General features: G+C 35.9%; 1 long non-coding RNA gene across 1 annotated transcript; it reads left to right on the top strand.

Moving 5' to 3' along the window:
• The first annotated feature begins 14,088 nt into the window (after positions 1 to 14,088).
• On the top strand, positions 14,089 to 18,146 carry LOC125236840. The gene is made up of 4 exons (XR_007178236.1): positions 14,089 to 15,242; positions 15,691 to 15,820; positions 16,272 to 16,409; positions 16,862 to 18,146. It is a non-coding gene; the product is annotated as an uncharacterized LOC125236840 (long non-coding RNA).
• Positions 18,147 to 18,635: the final 489 nt, after the last annotated feature.

Below are 18,635 nucleotides of genomic sequence, written 5' to 3'. Positions count from 1 at the left end.
ATATAGAATAGAGAGTCTCCGGACACTCTAAGGTTTTTGAGTCATTTTTTACAAGTTGTAACTTACAAGTAATATTTTGATAAACAAAATCACGAATACACGTGTAAAAATATACTTGTAAAATTAAAAACGTCACTTGTAACTTGTAGTCTACAAGTGAAGTTTTGATAAACACATTCTTGTAATAATGAATATTTTTATAGGCAAAATGCTTGTAATACAAGGCTTGTAAGTTTTGATAAACAGGGCACTGGTATTTAGCAATATAAACAATTCATACTAAAAGAAAGAATATGGTTTATACTTACGTACGGTTTTCTTTGGTGGACAAACAACAGGTGTTTCTTTAGCTTTCCAGAATGGTGAATTTACCAATACTGAAACAAGTCTTCTTCTTGTTCTTTGATTCTTTCCACTTCATGTAGGGCTAGGGTCGGCTATCCTAATTCTACGGCGCCAGGACGCTCTGTTCTGGGTTGTCGGGTCGGACAGGTTTTCCTCTCAGGACATCAAAGAGAATTTATAGGCCGGCAACAGACAGTCATAAAAATGCATAATCTTAGAAAAGATTTGTATGCAAACTGACAATTCAAACTGACACTGACAGCTCTGTATAATCACTACATTTTGAGTTACGTTTTGATCCACATAAAATTTCATAATATAAGTGTAAAATCTGAAAATGAGTTACATGGTTTCACATATTCCGTCAATCGAAACGAAACGTCAAGGAGTTTTTGTTATGCTGACAGCACTGTAACGTAATTATAGCACGACCAGTGTTGTCAGTTCAGAGATTTTTCTCCGATTTGCTGAGAATTTGAGCCTCTAGCGGAGATCAGATACAATCGGAAAATTTCGGAGATTATGAAAAGGTCTCTAATTTTTTGAAGTTAAACCGCTCGGTAAACCTGAATGCATGAATTAAAGATATCAAAATATTCTCAATGTTCTGTGCATTTCTGATATAAAAGCGTTAAGTAATTAAAAGTATTAATTCACTATAAACATTTTTTTTTGTTTAAAGACGGTCAACCAAATCTCGGCAGTAAAAAAGCCGGCAAATTAGAAAAATGTATCCTAAACATTGAAGTTGGATGAACGGAATCATCGAGGAGCCATAACACTTAAATTGACCGTCTCGAAAGCCTGCTGGCGTCCACCGTCTGAAAAATTCATAATCTGAATTTGGATTTGTATGACAGATCTAGTGCAAGGATTTCCATACAATTCGCAACTGTCCGTGTTATTTTTTAATATTATGTTTTTTTTTTCAGATCGATCTGACAGATTGCGAATAATATGAATTTTCATTGCACTCGATCTGATTTCATTTTTTTATACTACGTCGGTGGCAAACAAGCATGCGGTCCGCCTGATGGAAAGTGGTTACCGTAACCTATGGACGCCTGCAACTCAAAGAGTGTCACATGCGCGTTGCCACCCCATTAGAAACTTTTGTACACTCCCCTTTGCTGTGTTAAGTATAAGTGTCGCGACGTTTCGCGAGTTACCTGGCAACACTACCAACTGAACGAAACAACTTCCGTTTAAAGGGTTCTGGTATTTAATCTATGGTTAGAACTTGAAAAGTTCTGCTAGCTATTGTTTTGGCGTGTTGAATTGTAACAACTTAAATTAATATTCGAATCAGTGCTCATCAAGGGGAGCTGAGTCACCAAAGAAAGCTAAGTGGTGTTTTATATCTCTATGATAAAAGAGGAGTTATTTTCCCAAAACGTTCTCGTACATTTAACCTAAAACTAACTTTTCATGATTGAATATTATTGCTATGCATTATTACAAAGTTTACGATGATGGTGTTTCCGTTATGGATGATATATTGAAATGAGTGTGGCAGGGAGTTGTTACACGTTTATGCATATAAAGATCATGTAGTTAACATGATTGCATCACAAAATGGCGCATGTTGAATGCGGGAAAGAGCCAACGTGGCTGTAAGTCAGCGCGGCCCCAACGAGTTTGGGACCAGGCATCGGGTAGCCCTGATGCTGGTATGACCGCCACCGGGGGCTGGGGTGCGGTCCAGCCTTAGTAATTGTGCTATCTATTTAATATGAGGAAAGTTATGAGTTTGGCTGGGGTTGGAGTCGCGCCCCAGGCCTTGGTAAACGCCAGTGAGTTTGTGAGACCTGGCCGCTGACACCTGAAGGCCATGGGTTCACGCATCCTCTGGGAGGACCCCCAAGATGGTGATCACTGTAAGGGCCCTCGGGCATGTGTACAGACTAGCGCTACTCTGAGAGGGTTGACGAACCTTCATACACATTTTGGGTCTAATAATGATATTTGTCAGGCGTTGGCCACTAGTGTGGAGCGTTGTGACACCATGTAAATGTATAGCTTTAAGTTTGTATATTGTGTCTAAGAAAATGTATGATTTGATAAAGATGGATTTGGTAATGTGCCAGATGAAAGAACTACCTGATTTCCCTATGGGTTTTTCATGTGTTGGTTAAATTCATGTTTATGAAAGTAATTACTGATATGATAATGTGGTTTATGAAACACCTATGATTTACCTAAAAGTGGCTTTGATAATGTGGTTACCACAGAGAGGTTCTGTGGCTTATGAAACATCTATGATGTAACTATAAGTGGCTTTGATAATATGTGTACGACAGAGGTGTTCTGTTGTTTATGAAATATCTCTAATAATCTGTAATGTGTTGATCTATGTGTGGTGTTAATGTACTTGCCTTAGTTGTGTTTATGAGAGACATGTTTGAGAAGTGTACTTTGTAAGAGAATGGTTACAAAGCTTTCATATTGAGTTTGGCTATTATATATGGAATTTTGTATCCTGAATATGCTGAATTAAGTTGATATATCTCAATACATTAGTTGAGATAATAGCAACTATAATGAAAGACAAATGTTGTTAGAAATTGACTTTGTTTACTGATTTACTGCATTATTTGTGTAGTACTTTGGTATGAATATTGATGCACCATAATGGTGACTGGAAAGTATCTTTGAGATACTTTACATATGTATTTAAGTACTACATTTATGTAGTTCAAAGGGAACTAACATGATAATGGTCATGATAATGATAATGGTCATGATAATGATAATGGTCATGATAATGATAATGGTCATGATAATGATAATGGTCATGATAATGATAATGATGATGATGATGAAATAGTTGGAACTGTGATAACTTTAATAAGCAACTTGGAATTAATGATTTCAGTGAGATTTGAGAACCTATAATGGAAAGAATATAACATGAAATTAACCTTGTAATAATACTTGCATAGAACTAAATGTGTGATATTATATAGAGATAATTTAGTGACTTTGTAAGTCATAGTTACCCCTTTTTAATACAGATCTTGAGATGCCAGTCATGCTGACCAGTGTGGAAGCAACGAGGACAGCGGTTAGAGAAAGGCTCTAACAGTCATTCCATACATGCAGTGTAGCCACTGCTAACCAAAGGTATGAATCATTCCTTTGCTTGACTGACGTTTGTACAGATTGAGTTATAATGATAGCAGTTATAGTGATAAACCTTTGGAGATGAATTCAGGCAATTGTTCTAATTCTTTTTGTTCCAAACTTATTCCCCAGAGTTTGGAACAAAATTGGTTGAGTTAGTCTGGGATATTTGGTAGTGGCTGGGAGACGCTGCCAAAATCACAGAAAGAATAAAGTTAAAAGTACATTTCATTTGTTAAAATTCTATTATGGTATCTGAGAAATTGCATAAAGACGTCAGTTCATGGGATGTGTGATTCATATCATTTAAAATTATTTATTTGTGTTCTACATTCATCAATTTAACGAAAAATAGGTTTAACAGGTACTAGAAGAAGCTGATTTGAAATTATTAATGTCATCCAGCGTCGAGTAGAAGTGATAGCCACGAGATGGACACAGAAATTGGCAGCATAGCATTTACGTTATGTGTGTTATAATAAAGATATATTGCTCTTTTATTTAAGCATGAATGTACGAATTGTATACTTATTTTATTGTGATTTCCCTTCATACCAATTATGTGTAGAAATATTGATAAAGAATGTTTGTTTGTTGTTCGACAAAGTGAGGTTGACAATTGGTGCAAGTTTACGAAGTTTGATAAGTACAAGTTTACGAAGTTTGTTGAGCTCAAGTTTACGAGGTTTGTTAGTACTTACAACATTTTATTTTCAAATGCTTATTATAAATTAATAAATATGTTAAACATTAACAAAATTAATACACCACAAATAAAAGGACAAATAATTGCTTTCTGTAATTATTGGTTCTTAAAACATAAATGATAAATCGATGTGATCGATAAACACGCATAAAAAACAGTCGATTTCGGAACGTCTATGCTTTGACATATGACATTAAAGGATTGTAAATATTGTGACCGGCAAAATATGTGTTTTTATAAACAAAGGTAGTGAAATTACTTCTTGATTACCTGAAAATATGACGAATGAGTTCGTTCTACACAGGGAGGTAGTACCAGGATAAATCTACGCTAATTCTAGCCACTGTGGTCCCAATGGAGACATTCGGTTTTATGGCTCATTGGGAAGCAGGCACAGCAAAGAGGTTTGGGGTTTAATCCCTAGCAAGGACGCCCTTGTGGCGATATGAACGCCCTTGGGGCAAAATGTTGAAAGACTCGGTGAGTGTTGTAAAAGCTTTTAACTACTTTAAAGTCAGGGGATATGAATGATAAAGGCGTTTTGTACATGTTCAGTTTTGCATCTTTGGCAAATGATAAATAATGAAATTCCACGCAAATTTGTATTGTACGAATGTGTTCATCTCAAAATATCTTTACGCATTGAGTATAGGTACTCATCATTACAGTGTTATTATGAATCGCTCTGTTTGACATCACATAAAATTGAAATATTGATATGATTCATCATTTGCAATTTCATCACATAAAAATTCTCTTTATCGTTTCTTAGTAGAAACCCATACTTTGAAGATTAACTACGAAATAACCACATAATTGACGTCGTTAAAATACTTCTTATTGGAATCAACCATTTTATGCCAATATTAACAAAGCCTGCTTGCCCAAGTATCCACATTTGTTAGTAATATAGAGAAGTTAAGGGTGAATTGCATAAAATGTGTACCTTTTAGCTAATTTAGTGTCCCGTGAAAACAAGGAGGGTTTAAAAATATATTTTGAGAAATAAGGCACACTGGAGTTACGTTAATTTAATAAAAGCGAATCTTTTGATTCATTTCAAAATTAATCTTAAGACAATTGTAGCTTTTCTTTTTTTTATTTTATTTTTTCGGTGATGCATGCAGTAACTTCACAGCAGTATAATCATGTCCCAATGTTGACCGTACTTCTATCGAGGAAGGTTGTTACGACTCATATTAGTTTCTTAAAAGTTTAATTGTAAATTATTCAGTCTTTACATGTTCTTCTTTATGTTCAGTACGAAAATATTTGCTTAAATTAGGAAAAATATATTATTTTGGTAATATCACATATTGTCCCAACTTATAGAACTTTCGTTACTCAGGGTTAGTTACGGAGGAATATCCCAAAGATTAGTTTAAAAATATTAGTAGAATTACTTCTCATTATTATTATTACACAGAGGGAACAACTGTCAAATTGTTGAACACAGCGGCATCCATTTTGTTTTCAACGTAGTGGCTCATGGATGGACGCGTGGTGTTTATTGCTATAAAATCTCAGGGTGATTAACGGTGAGTTTCCAAGGTAAATAGTTTGATTATCGTACACAGTTTTATTCATAAATGATTGTTTTTACAATGTTTTCTACAAATTCACAAGATTTTAAAGCAACATGTGACATGTTTGACGATAAATATTTTTTGAGGTTATGATTTCTCATATATCTTTCTCAGTTTCGTTATTTTTCGTTACGTAACGAAACTATTTTCACTGCGATTATGTATGTCAAAAATTTATAATAAATATTGTTGATTAGAATTATAATGTTTCATTGATAATTCTGTTTTATATAGAACCGGGCAACATTTTTATTCCCATGTGTTCCACGCTTATGTTATCAGTTTCGTTACAGCAATTATCAGTTTCGTTTTTTCTCAGTTTAGTTACTAAATCCAAAAGGTACATATTTTCTGCAATTCACCCTTAACCACTGACACCAAGTTACTATGTGCACAAATACCATGAGTTAAAAACAAATCAGAACAAAGCGTCATCACTTCATCAAAAATTATACACCATACACCAGTTAAATACTGAACTTTATCAGTATTTTAAAATTATAAACAAACAAGTACCAATGAAATTTCTAAAGTGACTACCTCACAGCTCGAAGGTGAAGAAGTACTAGCTGAATTTGAAAATGCCTTAATTCTACAATTTAATATAAAGGTGTCTAACATACAATTAAGTAAACTACGGGTTAATAAGCGAAGCAAATTATCTGAGTTTATACTCCACAAGTTTAAGTGAAATGTATTGGACTGGTACCCCTTGATGGGACCAGTTTCATTCTGGTATAAGTCAGTGGGACTGATGTGATGTTGATAAATTAATATACCTAAGGGAGGTATGGAGGACCTCAGTACTAAATTGAACTTCTTCAGTTTTGTTAATTTTCATGTGACCTCGAAAGGAGAGAGAGAGGATTCTCTTGCCATTATAACAATATCAAGTTGTTTTCTAAGTTCTTGAGTAGATTTAAACTTACTTAGTTTCACTTCATATATTATATATTCTGGAAACTTTTCTATGAGTATGAACCTCAAGTGATGATGATCAATATTTCCCTAATGACTGTTAAGAATATGAGATGTTATTGGATCTCATTTATGGTCTTGCGCCAATCTTCAAACCTTTCACTCTGTATAGAGTGGCATAATGGATATTAACCACTTGCTTGGGTTTTCAGACCTATTTTTGAGTATATCGACAGCAATCTGATAACTAAGGTTGGTTATCTATACTTCATCACCTATTAAAATTTAGGCTCTCCTTTTTTAAAGAGGCCTTATGACACCAAAAGTGAAAATATAAAATATCAACTTAAATGGAAAGCTAGAAAATTGTGAAAACAATTATTACAGCCTGCCTGTGTGGTGACGGGTTAAGAATTTCACCACCCCCTTTCTTCCCGTGGGTGTCGTAGAAGGCGACTATGGGATGTGGGTTGAATTGTGGTGTAGGCGAGAGGTTGGCGGCCTGTCACTGCAATGCCACAGTTTTATTTTCTTTTAACCCCTTATTTGCCAAGAGTGGCCCTGAAGCTTTAGTAGTTTCATGTGCTCTGCCTACCCCTTTATGGGATACAGGCGTGATTGTATGTATGTATGTATTATTACAGCGATTTTGCCTTATCTATGAGGTCATGGAAAACCGTATAAGAAATTAACAAACAGCTGCTATATTTGTGTTAAAGGAAGACATAGAGAAAAGAATATAATCAAAATGTCAAATGCGTTCATTACAATACTACAAGGAAAATTAACAAGGCCTTGTGTCCGAAGCTATGATTTTCAAATAGTAAATAAAACCTGTCAACACCTTACACATACACAGAGAAGGAACCACTGTTTTACAAACAGCTGCATTGTCTGCTATAAAAAGGAATGGAATTGTCAAGAAATAAATGTCACTTATTGAGGGACAGTAGTTCTCAAAGAAGTTATATGACACAAAGAATTGAAAATAAATTATATTTAAGCACAGAACAGAAAATTGGCCTATTTATTTTCATATTTGAAACTGAGCAACAAAAGGAAATTAAAAGTAAACTGATTAGAATTTGCTTGAAAATATAGGTATTAAGATTATTGTTTACCAATATGGTACCAGCAATTACACCAAGTGTATCATGTCCCAGAGAAGATCTGCTTACATATGTGAGCAATTACAATAAAAGGATAAATTTAGTAGATGATAACCCTTTGTCAGATCATATTGACATACTTATAGGAAGAGATTATTATTATTATTTGCATCTCCGTTTAAAATTCTCGGGTCTTTCGAGCCCGCTCATTTATTATTATTATTATTCTTTATGAATACTGAGAAACAGAATTTTCAGAAAATCTATATTAGGCTAGATCTTATCAGGAAAACCTGATCATAAAGACAAAATGACCTGATGGTTTTAACTTACTTTCAGACTCTGTATGAGAATAAATTGACAAAACCTGACCCTACTTTAGATGTAGGAAATGTAAAAGTTGTGTGAGAACTAGAATCCATTATTATCACAGATACTTCTAGCACGGATAGAGACGAAGAAACTATTAATAATTAACGAGACTACTACTATTATTAACAACCGTTATACGGTTGGCTAGCTGTGTAATGAGTACCCTACGGGTCTACCTGCAATAGAGAGTCGCATTGCTCATTTATGAAAAAATCCCATAAGACCGATTGAATAAAGAGATTATAGAGTTTGTCCCTAATCACAACCAGGTAAATTTACCATTCGATATATTTTGGCCCATCATGGAATTTCATTGAGTGGAAAGGCCATGAGAACTGTATAACGTTTCAGCAGAGGGTAGAGAAGGTAAAAGCTTGATTGAGTCTATATCATGGCCCTCTGATGCTAAAAGATCTCATCCAACTCGTGGTCAAGTTCAGATGTCATAGAATAACAAATAGCTGATATAGAGAAAGCTTTCTTATAAATCGGACTAAATGAAAAGGATAAGAGATGTGACTAGATTTTATGGCTAGAGAACATTAACAAAACGTATTCTATGGATACAAATCCTATGGATCTGGAAAATCATTCCAGAAATAGACAATAAAGGCACAGTAAAAACTTTAGGATTGGTTTGTGATATGTGCAAAGATACTTAAATCAAGAACAAATCCAACAAAAAATACTTTTACCAAAAGAGAAATACTAAATACCATAGCTTACATCTATTATCCGTGTGGGCTTGCAGCGCCTATCTTTTAACCAGCTAAATTGCTCTTACAATCTTTATGGGTAAATAAAAAATATTAGATGAAACTCTACCTTATTAAAAGAAATTGTAACATACTGGAAAACTATATAACTGTGTAGAGGTAGTAAAAGAAATATGTAGGTATACTTACCTAGAAATATATCCAGGGAAGAAACTTGTCAAATATATGGTTTCACAGACGCATTAGTCAATGCATATTCTGCTATAGTGCATAGAGATACTAACTATAATGTATACAGCAAAGGCATTAACTGAAATAGACTGACTCTCATAAGAAATCAAGGATGATTTAAAAATAGTCCGTTTAGAACTATGAGGCACCTCAATAGAAAATAGATTAATATAATATGTAAAAAGATATCTCCCAATAAAAGGTGACTAAGCAAACATTAGAGTGTGACAGTCAGATTGTTATAGGTGGCAGTCAAACAAGTTACTTGTACTATTTGTAACAAAAGGGATAGAAGAAATGTAAAAGAACAAAAACTTGGATCTACGTTATGTACCCTCCAAATTGAATCCGGCTGATGTGGCAAAAGGACCGTTAAATGACATAGAAAAGTTACATTTTGGCTACTTAAATGGTTCTGAAGTTTTGTTATATAGCCCATCTAAATGTCTGAGCAATCAGATGATTGACAATTCTTTTTCTGGCGCGGGAGGGTCTCTCGAATTGTGAGAGGTTAAGAATAAACAAGTGAGAGTTCAAGTTAAGGTGGCACCACGTGTTGTGTTGGTGACATAGTATGTACAAATTAAGAAAAAATCAAGAGAACAGAGAGACTCAGAAAGTTGATCGTATATCAAAATTAATTACAGAAATAAATGGGCAATGTAGAGTGGCCAAAGCAAATTAGGTAATACTATATTTATAGGATATATTGCTATATATTTGTGTCCTTGAGATAAGAGAATCAATGGTGTCTGTGGATCCTGCAAAGGATATATTAAATGATAAACATTCTATGAGGAAGAAATGATGGATCTTGATATAGAAGTAGATATACCGGTTCAAAGAGAAGATGTGAAACATAATGGAAAACAGATCAAAGGAAGAGATAGTGGATAATAACATAATAAGTACTCAGAGATAAAATAAAGTGGATATAGGCTTAAGTAGAAGGCATCAATGAAACAGAAATCATGTATACCTCTGAAAATATGTCAGAGTGATTTGCACAAGATGGCATAGAGTCAGTGACGCCTAGAGATGAGAGACAAAAGAGAGCAACAGCGGTCCAAGCAATTGGAGAAGATCAAAGAGTGGTCCCGCCACTTGTTGCTTACACTAACTCCTTTTCATTAAACTTTCGTCGTCGGGTGTGTCGCGACGTTTCGCGAGTTACCTGGCAACACTACCAACTGAACGAAACAACTTCCGTTTAAAGGGTTCTGGTATTTAATCTATGGTTAGAACTTGAAAAGTTCTGCTAGCTATTGTTTTGGCGTGTTGAATTGTAACAACTTAAATTAATATTCGAATCAGTGCTCATCAAGGGGAGCTGAGTCACCAAAGAAAGCTAAGTGGTGTTTTATATCTCTATGATAAAAGAGGAGTTATTTTCCCAAAACGTTCTCGTACATTTAACCTAAAACTAACTTTTCATGATTGAATATTATTGCTATGCATTATTACAAAGTTTACGATGATGGTGTTTCCGTTATGGATGATATATTGAAATGAGTGTGGCAGGGAGTTGTTACACGTTTATGCATATAAAGATCATGTAGTTAACATGATTGCATCACAAAATGGCGCATGTTGAATGCGGGAAAGAGCCAACGTGGCTGTAAGTCAGCGCGGCCCCAACGAGTTTGGGACCAGGCATCGGGTAGCCCTGATGCTGGTATGACCGCCACCGGGGGCTGGGGGTGCGGTCCAGCCTTAGTAATTGTGCTATCTATTTAATATGAGGAAAGTTATGAGTTTGGCTGGGGTTGGAGTCGCGCCCCAGGCCTTGGTAAACGCCAGTGAGTTTGTGAGACCTGGCCGCTGACACCTGAAGGCCATGGGTTCACGCATCCTCTGGGAGGACCCCCAAGATGGTGATCACTGTAAGGGCCCTCGGGCATGTGTACAGACTAGCGCTACTCTGAGAGGGTTGACGAACCTTCATACACATTTTGGGTCTAATAATGATATTTGTCAGGCGTTGGCCACTAGTGTGGAGCGTTGTGACACCATGTAAATGTATAGCTTTAAGTTTGTATATTGTGTCTAAGAAAATGTATGATTTGATAAAGATGGATTTGGTAATGTGCCAGATGAAAGAACTACCTGATTTCCCTATGGGTTTTTCATGTGTTGGTTAAATTCATGTTTATGAAAGTAATTACTGATATGATAATGTGGTTTATGAAACACCTATGATTTACCTAAAAGTGGCTTTGATAATGTGGTTACCACAGAGAGGTTCTGTGGCTTATGAAACATCTATGATGTAACTATAAGTGGCTTTGATAATATGTGTACGACAGAGGTGTTCTGTTGTTTATGAAATATCTCTAATAATCTGTAATGTGTTGATCTATGTGTGGTGTTAATGTACTTGCCTTAGTTGTGTTTATGAGAGACATGTTTGAGAAGTGTACTTTGTAAGAGAATGGTTACAAAGCTTTCATATTGAGTTTGGCTATTATATATGGAATTTTGTATCCTGAATATGCTGAATTAAGTTGATATATCTCAATACATTAGTTGAGATAATAGCAACTATAATGAAAGACAAATGTTGTTAGAAATTGACTTTGTTTACTGATTTACTGCATTATTTGTGTAGTACTTTGGTATGAATATTGATGCACCATAATGGTGACTGGAAAGTATCTTTGAGATACTTTACATATGTATTTAAGTACTACATTTATGTAGTTCAAAGGGAACTAACATGATAATGGTCATGATAATGATAATGGTCATGATAATGATAATGGTCATGATAATGATAATGGTCATGATAATGATAATGGTCATGATAATGATAATGATGATGATGATGAAATAGTTGGAACTGTGATAACTTTAATAAGCAACTTGGAATTAATGATTTCAGTGAGATTTGAGAACCTATAATGGAAAGAATATAACATGAAATTAACCTTGTAATAATACTTGCATAGAACTAAATGTGTGATATTATATAGAGATAATTTAGTGACTTTGTAAGTCATAGTTACCCCTTTTTAATACAGATCTTGAGATGCCAGTCATGCTGACCAGTGTGGAAGCAACGAGGACAGCGGTTAGAGAAAGGCTCTAACAGTCATTCCATACATGCAGTGTAGCCACTGCTAACCAAAGGTATGAATCATTCCTTTGCTTGACTGACGTTTGTACAGATTGAGTTATAATGATAGCAGTTATAGTGATAAACCTTTGGAGATGAATTCAGGCAATTGTTCTAATTCTTTTTGTTCCAAACTTATTCCCCAGAGTTTGGAACAATAAGTACACAGCAAAAAGGAGTGCACAAGTTCAAAGGAGGGTTTGGGTTGCCAACGACTCAAAAGACAATAGACGGAACAAATTATTTCCTTAAGTCCTCCCGTGGTCAGCACCCCGCACCCTCGTTGAGCTCTGGGAGCCTTACTCACCGGCAGGAACACAACACTATGAGTAGGGTCTAGTGCTATTTGGCTGCGGTCTTCTGTTAGGCGGAGGTACTTCCCCAGTTGGGCTCTGCTCTAGCTTCGAGCGAAACGATATCCGTGTGCCCTACCACAGAAAGCGGAATATCATTCGCTATGCCCTACCTCCTAGCGCTAATATTATGATTTTTTAAGATTATGAAATGAAGACTGTATGCATAACTGACAGTTCAAACGTACACTGACAGATTTGTCAGTGTCAGCATACAAATCTTTTTTCAGATTATGATTTTTTCAGACTGTCTCTTTCAGACTCTGTTGCCGTTCTTAGTGCCCTTAGTGGATGCCAGGCTTAAGGCGGAATCGAACTGTGTCGAATCGAGTTCTCATATGCGATTCGACGCGTCGCTGATGGACGCTGTTTAATAAGAAATGCATATGAGAGATCGCTCACGAAGCAACGCAACTTTTCATACAAATACGTAAGTTGCCGAGCAACTTCGACGACCGTGGGCGAGCCGCGCACCCTTAACAGATATGTTGTAAATAAAAAAAAAAATTCAGCTCTGTAGGTGACGCATTCATAGCACAGGCACTAGTTTTCATGTAAAACCAATTAAACTTGAACTCATTATTTTTATGACTTAGATACTACAGTGACAGCTTAAAAAAACTACTTGCTAGAAATCTGCCTATTCAGCTGCATGTATAAATTAAGGCACACCACGCCACAGTGTGGAAAAAAAGGTTTATATGCAACCTTTTTTTTTTGTATGCAACCTGTCAGTTCAATCTGAAAATTCTGTCAGTATGAACTGACAGGTTGGATGCAAATCTTTTTAAGATTATGAATTTCTCAGAGTGTCTATGGCGTGCCTAAGACTAGGGAATGCAATAACCGACCAAATTTCATAACCGGTTACAATTTTTTATTATGTGAAGAATAACATTAAGTGTTCACATAAAAAAAACACTCACGATATTTTGTACCCATAGGAACTTGAAAATATTATAGAGAATAGAGAATTTATTTGCATACCTCATTCATTCTGTACACCCATAGGCCCACATACATATGTACATACATGGACCCTGATACGGGTGTAGCAAAGTGTAAATGTGTCACTTATTAATATAAATATCTAGGTGACCGAGCTTCGCTTGGTTCTGTTTCGTATCATTGACATGTGTCGCCATCTAGTTCAAAAATGAATAGTACCTACATCGAGCGAAAGAATTCTCAGCCTTAACAACACAACTACTCCACACGAGATGGCGCGCGTTTCGCCATTAAAACTCAAATAGTGTATTTTTCTATTCATTTTAGCCTTGACCTGTGTCGCCATCTAGTGTTTGCAATAAATAGTACTTACATCGACCGAAAGAATTCTGTCTTAACAGTACAACTACTGCACATGAGATGGCGCGCGAAGAAAACGCATGAAAACTCGAAAATTCGCGTTTTCCGGACCTAAGGATAAGTTAGACCGATTTTTCACCCCCAAAAACCCCCACATAACAAATTTCAGCGAAATCTTTAGAGCGGTTTCCGAGATCGTCAGTATAAATAAATATATAAATAAATATACAAGAATTGTTCGTTTAAAAGTATAAGATTGTATTATATTCCATGTACGGGCAGAAAGTTTCAATTTCTAACTAAACGTAATGTACTCGTATAGCCTTCCCATCAGTTGCTCATACCAAGCGCCCCAGTCTTATAAGATGTGCTTGAATTTGATATAATTATTATTGTTGCACAGCTCAGCACATAATATGTGCAGTGCAGTGCATTCCAACTTTCATTATCATTTAATATGTTATCTTTTATTCGAGATACCGTTAGTACAAACTCCGTGTTAAAAAAAAATTGAATAAAGAATAAATATGGAAAAATTATAAGTATCAAAACTATTTGTCAGTTATTTCTTAATTGCATTGCATGCATATTTTACGTAACGTACTTCTTTAAATATACTTACTAATAAATGAGACTAATTACTAGGAAATCAAATCAAAATAGACAATTTCGTATTAAATACATATTAAATACCACACAAATAAATGAAATAAATACCTCGTTCTCAAAGTATTGCTTTTATAAAATTTTGTAAGGATTGTAGCGAAAACGAAAAAGTAGCGGTAAAACATTTAAGTTGGTAACCCTGACGCCCCTTGTGACGCCACGACAAGCGAGCTGCGAGTGCGCCACCAGTCCGCCATCTTTCTTACCTTTTTGATTGTTGACTTGTAAATTTTGTAATTAGTTTTTGCCGACGTCCACCGTGCCGTTTTTTAAGTAATTTTTGGTATTTTACAAATTGTGTTACTTTAGTGGACACGTGGAGACATGGACGCTGACTGTTGGAAGAATTCGTCAATTCAGACTGGCGCAAAGAGCTATCAGGGCGCGATGCCAGGAATTTCATTGCGAGACAGAATTCGAAATGAGGATATTCGCCAACGCAATAAAGTTACCGACGTTGCAAAAAGGATTAACTCAAGTGGGAATGGACCGGCTATATTTTTCGCAGAGATGACGATCAATGGGGTCGCCTAGTATTGCTGTGGAGACCTAGCCTGGGTGGCCGAGGTGGCGGGAAACCACGAGCAGATGGTCGGATGACATCAAAAAACGGCAGGGCCCACCTGGCACTGGCACAGAACCGCCACATATAGAACGGAGTGGAAACCCACGGAATGCAGACCAGGATCATATAGTAAGTATTTTGTTTCTTAAGTTTTGTATGGATTCTTTGAATGAAATGAGTTCTATCGAGTTAACTGCACTTTGCGTTAGGCGTCCATGTGTTTTATTCTTAGCGCCAGGCAGGCAAGCATGGGATGGCCTAATGTTTTATCATTTATCGCACGACCATGCTTGCCTGCCAGTTCTGGTTATTTATTGATTTAGGTCGAGTTTGTTTGTTTGGTTTAGTTTTTAGTTATTTAAGAAATAAAATGCCCTAGGTATGCTGATCTAGGCGCAACCGTAGGAGTGAAGAATCTAACGTTATCCTGTTAATTAGATTATATGAGATAGATTAGATATAGAATAAATTTTATGGTATGAGGAGAAAACCATTCAAATCTAATTGAAACTAACTACTTCTACTTGTGTAAATATATTAATGATGCTGATTTATTCAACTAATTTTATGTTTTCAGCTTTAGGTATGAGTTTGTTACTTTTGCTCATAATAACATGGAGTATGTCACAGCTGCTCCACGGGCTGCATTGAAGGGCAACAGGAGCGAAAATGGAAAGGAGCTCCCCCTTTCAATTAGAGAATCTTAGGTAATATACTATTGTTCTTTATTTGCATACCATATAATTTTTACAATATGTACATATTTGGACCCTGAAAAGGGTATAGCAAAAATCTCTTACTAGTTTGTGTTATTAACTAGATTTATAGTATAAAAATTGAAGTTCCACTCTCAACTGTTTCCTCCTCTAAAACTTAATCAATCAGGATGAAATTTGAGGATTTGAATGATAATGAAATAATCTGTGTCGTACCGTTTGGTTTTTTTTGTTTTGGCTAATTGTTGACCCATTTTGACTATCCTACGACAGTCCGACACATATATAAACGATAATAAATATAATAATCTGTGTTGAAAAAACCAGGGAGGAAATAGTCGAGAGCTTTTGTATGGAGAATTGACCCCTGCTGTAGTAAATCGCCCGTTTCTGCTGAAGTAATTATGGATTGAATAACACTGACTCTCTTTTCTCTTTTTAGGATATGCTAAGGCAAACAGAAGGAGGCAAGGAACGGGACTGCATCAATTGCTGTTTGGAACCAATCTTGTGGGATGACTTCTGGACAGGGAAAAAACAATTTCATCATCTACCCTAATACTGACGAATGTTCTAAAACGTAAGTACTTATGAACCCTTCATAAAGGGCAATGTCCATCTTTTATTACAAGCTTTTATTCAACTTGCCTTGTTAGTGTGTTAGTTTGGGTCAAAACGTAGAAGCTAAATTTGACCCACTTCCCGGTTTCCGATTGAGCTGAAATTTTGCATGCATATGTAAATCATGTGACAATGCAATATTATGGTATCATGGAGCTGATCTGATGATGGAGCAGAAAGGTGGTCATAGGAACTTTGTTATGAAACGTCGTATCCCCATTGAGTAAAAGGGGTTTTTAGAAACATCTCGGAGAGCAGTAGACAACTGTTGAAAGAAAGGTACAGTCGGCAATAAAAAAAAGCTTGTGCCAAAAAAGACGTTTTTGCAAAAGACTTATTCATATGCGTTTAGTCCAAATTGATTTAAAATAATATATCTAAAGGTTTCCTAACATTTTATAAATTTTACAGGTGCTGTAAGGCAGACATTTCCAAATGTAACGGAGGAAAGTTTCGAGACATGTAATGGTTTCAACACGCTGCTGAGACCCAACTCAAGAGACGTCAGTTTGTACTGTTTTGTCCATTCTCTATTGGGCATGCTTGTATGGAGAGGTATATATATTGGAGTACAGACATGGTGTTTGGTATGAGTATTATATACATCCTCTTGAGTCAAAGAGGACCGGTAGCCACTTTGAACTCCGTGTCCGAAAGGGTCAAAGTATGGAGCTCCCGGTACTCAGAAAAAAATTCTGGCCTATTAGTTTTGAACTTTCGAGTCAAGTTTGGTGTCATTTTTATGTAAACTGTTCGCTTCATTTTTAAATTGAAGAAGATTAAAAATCACAGTAATATTATTAAGGCAAAAGTTTGTGAGCATACTGTGTTTGTTACTTCCTCACGCCACGCCCAAGTGCCTTAACAAATATTATTTATAAAATTAAGTATGGAGGAAGTAAGATATACCCTAAGTTAACACGTCGCTTCTTCTTGATCGTGGGTAACACTCGGGGCGCAGTATAATGATTATTAAAAATCTTTATGCTGTCCCCTATGCTGCGATGGCGATCGTTGCAGTACTTTCAATATTTTTTTTACATCAAATATTAGAATCATCAAAGATTACTAATAAAATAGGCTTTTTAAAAATATTTTTTAAAAATCATGATTAGTATAAAAATATGGAAATATGAGGATTTGTTTGCATTTCGTGGCTACTAAAAATTCATTATATTAAATATTGTGCTATATTTTGCTATGGAACCCTAAAAAAGTAGTTACATAAAACTGACACTAAAATTGACTCAAAAGCTCAAACTAATCGGCCAGAATTTTTTTCTGAGCAGCAGGAGCTCCATACTTTGACCCCCTCTCCCCCTTCGGACACGGAGTTCAAAGTGGCTACCGGTCTTGTTTGACTCGGGAGGACGTGTATAATACCCATACCAAACGCCAATGCCCTACTCAAAAATTCACCTTTTCCCAATAGAGAACGGACTGTGTTAGACAGACGACAGTGCATGTTGTTACACGGTAAATTTTACTAGAAGACCAAATTTATAAGTTCCTTAGTTATTCTATTTTTAACTAAATAAGTTCTTGTACTATAAGCAATCGGAATAGGCAGAGTAGATATATTTATTTTTAAACGAAATGACTTCCTTGCGATAGTATTTTTTCAGTACAGATGGTGTTTTTTTTTACGCACTAGTGCGAGAAGTGGTTCATTATACGCCAGGTCTAAACTTCGGAGGCTCATCTGTACTGAAAAACGTCGTACGATACACGTGCGAAAAGGAAATTCGTAACTCGTGTCGATTTAAAACACTCCCTTCGGTCGTGTTTTAATTTATCGCTACTCGTTTCGAACTTCCTTTTTTACGCACTTGTATCGTAATGTACTATTTTGCCATATTGGAATCTTTCGCTTGCTCGAGTATCAATATTGGCACGTGCAGTTAAACAATAACTTTGCCCCCTTGTAAAACAATTAACTATTTTTTCAGTACAGATGGTGGTTTTTTTACGCACTAGTGCGAGAAGTGGTTCATTATATGCCAGGTCGAAACTTCGGACTCCGAAGTCTCGTTCGGAGGCTCATCTGTACTGAAAAACGTCGTAAGATACTATTTTAACAGCCTATATTGTGTCCCACAGCTGAGCAAAGGCCTCCCCTAGCACACTCAACGAAGCCTACCTCATCGGAATTAATTCGTGTATAAGCGAATTTTGGTATAATTGT

The sequence above is a fragment of the Leguminivora glycinivorella genome, chromosome 19, assembly GCF_023078275.1.
Source record: "Leguminivora glycinivorella isolate SPB_JAAS2020 chromosome 19, LegGlyc_1.1, whole genome shotgun sequence".
Classification (NCBI taxonomy): Eukaryota; Metazoa; Arthropoda; class Insecta; order Lepidoptera; family Tortricidae; genus Leguminivora; species Leguminivora glycinivorella.
This window is presented reverse-complemented; position numbering and strand designations above follow the sequence as displayed.